Here is a 3,397-nt window from a genome sequence, read left to right on the forward strand (position 1 = left end):
ATACAATACATGATATGAAAGTATGCTAGAAAGCGGTTAGATCGGGCATGCGGCCATGGGCAACAGGCCCTGGACAAGCATGACCGTGACATTCTCCCCCACTTAATTGGTTGACGTCCCCGTCAACCGACTTTGTTCAAAATCTGCAATGGTTGGAGCTGCATTCTTCAAATCTTCGGCCCGCTCCCAACTGATCTCTTCGTCGGGGAGATCCTTCCATTTCACTAAGAACTCTATCAGTTCTCGTCTGGGTCTTCCAATACGGCGCGTACGTTTATTCAGGATTTATGCAACTTCTTTCTCAACGAAATTCTTCATCGTGACCGGTGGGCGCCTTAGCATGTTTCGTTGTTCATCCTCGGGATCGGGATGATAGGGCTTCAGGATACTCACATGAAAAGTTGATAACACACTCATTTAAGTGTATGCTTTCAAGACCTTAAATACCAAAATTTCAAACAAAATTATGACCCCATTTAATTTTTTTTTTCTTTTCAATCTCATGAAAAATTGAATGCCTTATGTCATGTTCATTTTAGAATCATATACTTCTAAAAAAGTTTTATCTTTCTTGATTTTCTTTGTCACCTAGAAAGACCAACCTTTAGCCTTTAGAGTAACCAACTTGTTTTAGGAGCAAGACTAGAGAAGGTGGATAAAAAATGGCCTAGTGTGGTGTACAAAAAATAGTTATTTAATGCATAAAAAAAACAATGCTAACTTGCTAAAAAAAAAAAAAGAAAAGGAAAACAGTGTGCATGTGTGCATGGATAGAGGTGAAAAGAGCTATCTTTGGCGTGTCTACTTAGGATCCTGCGAGGAAAGAGTAGATAAGTTCCTGTCAGTTGAGTGTGAAAGCTAGCCATCTAGGTAAAACGGTGCCTTCTACATTTTGTGTGTATGAGTTTTTAGGCACCCTTGCCTTAGTATTACCTCTCTTTTTTGCAAGGTGGTATGTCTTAGGTCGATAACCTAGCCAGAGTAGAGGGAAGAGGAAATGAGAGTTAAATAAACCCTTTCCAGTGTCTTAGACTCTAAAATAACGAAAGAATTGCATTTAAAAAATGAGTTTCAATTGATTGTTTGCAAATATTTGACTATCTAAGTGATTGATGGGATTACTTTCTTAGACTATTGAGACTCGAGATTATAATCACATGATTAAGCATATCAAAAGAATGAGTTGAACAATTGAATAATTCAAATGATTGAATGAATAAAATGAATAGACCTTTTTTACTTGAATGTATACTTTTATTTTTTCTTGCTCGAGACAATCAAAAGTTAAGTTGGGGGTGTTTGATAGCTCTAATTTTATCAAAATTAGAGTTAAAATGCACATTGGAGTCAACTAATTTGAAGAAGACACAAGAAATTACCAAAATGCCACTCAATTGAAGCATTTAGCATCCCGAAGTGTCACAACCCTATCCCAATGCTGTTGTGCAACGTTGAAAGGCAGTAGGTGAGGAAACAGGGTAGCGTCGTGACGCTGTCCTCAGCACTGCAATTCTACGGAGTTTGATGGAAAATATATATATATATATGTGTGTGCCTTCTAAATCGCCTGGTGTTGCGACGCTTAAGCCAACGTTGCAGTGCTCCTGCAACAATAATATAAATATCAATTTTTCAGATTTTGTGCAACAAAAGACCATTTTTTACTTAAGTTCTTTCAAAATTTCTTGATATTCTATACTTTTTCTTTGATTTTCTTCATATCTTTGAGGCGTCCATGCTTATCTTTTATCAAATCTTGTAAGAAATTCTTCATTAAGGTATGTAATTCTAGTTTAGTTTAGGTTAAATCCTAATCTTTTTGGCATGAGGCTGTTAATTTCTATAATTTCTCATTCAATTTATTGATATTTTTGTAATGAATACTTGCTGAAAGTTCGTTTTTGCTTGTGAAATTAATTTCTATGCATTGGATTTTAGAATCTTGGCCATAATTCTTTAATTTAACAAATGCTTGAAATTAGGCATGTCAATGTGTTTTATTTCAGGGCAAGAACTAATTCATGTTGATGTATGGATTTAGGGTTATCTTGAATAATCTTCCATAATCTTGCATGTTTAGTTAAAAACCAAGAAGAATCAAACTTGTAACCTAGGTCTTTCCAAGTTACTTGTTTGATCTTAGTCAATAAAATCACTTCATAATCTTTACATGGACTAAGTACATTATTAGCAAGAATCATTCACGGTTCAAAAGCCAATGAATACCAAGAAAGATTAAGAGGATACCTAAACTAGGCTAGATCAATTTAATAAAATCGAGTCTCAGTTTTGAATTTCTCAATTACTTTTTACTTTTTTTTTTTTAATTTTCTTAAAACAAAACCCCTATTTTGGTTACCCTTTCGAGTTCGAAATTTAGTTTAATGACATAGATTGCCTGTGGACCGACCCGTGCTTTCCACTTTTATTACCCTTTTAAGTACTAGTTGAAGGAACGAAGCATTACAAATTTATTTGTTTAGGTTTGGGGTTTATTAACGACATAGATCCTGCCTAATAGAAAGCATCAAAAGATCATGTATTAGAGATTGTACTCACAATACTTCAATACAAATACAAAAATTCAAATTTAACGAATTAAATTTTTTTTGAAAATCTCGTCAAACACTCCCATCATTAATATTGTTAAAGAAAGTAGAACCTCAGATATGCCAAAAATGAGGATAGGTCTAGTGAGATCATGAAACTGAAATTCAAACTCGTGCCTAAAATTAAATTTTGTATGTATATGACTAAAACAAATTTAGATAAATAAGAATATGATTCAATATCTGAAAGATTTTGCCTTATGTCTAGGGTAAAAACAAATTCTTTTTATACTGATCAATGAAAATTATTTTGTGTTGAGGACAATTACTAGTCATTGTGAAGAGTTATTTTTACTATTTAGAGTCATTAGTTAAATTATATGCATTTATAAATTTTAATATAAACATTTCAATCATTTATTCTCGTTTGATAACCATTTGGTTTTTTATTTTCGTTTTTAAAAATTAAGCCTATTTCATAGGAAATTGTCAAAAATAACACGTTCAAATTTTTTACCTTACAAAACTAGCATCTTTTTTTAAAACTCATAAAAGATAGTTTTTCTCGATCTATCTCGGGCGAGATCGACCACAAGATTTTAGTTAAAAAATCAAAAATTTTCAACTTATCCATTGTTTGGGGCTTTCTCGGTACATCTCCCCAGATTATACATCGAGATTATGTACATCTTGGTATTAATCTCAAACAAAATAACACCGAGATTCTATATATTTGAGCTTTTTATGTGAAATCCCGGGCATAATTAACACCAAAATTCTATATATTTGAGCTCTTGGTGAAATCTCGGGCATAATTAACACCAAAATTCATATATTTGAGCTTTCTC

The sequence above is a fragment of the Benincasa hispida genome, chromosome 11, assembly GCF_027475165.1.
Source record: "Benincasa hispida cultivar pf3 chromosome 11, pf3_genome.v1.1, whole genome shotgun sequence".
In the NCBI taxonomy this organism is placed as follows: domain Eukaryota; kingdom Viridiplantae; phylum Streptophyta; class Magnoliopsida; order Cucurbitales; family Cucurbitaceae; genus Benincasa; species Benincasa hispida.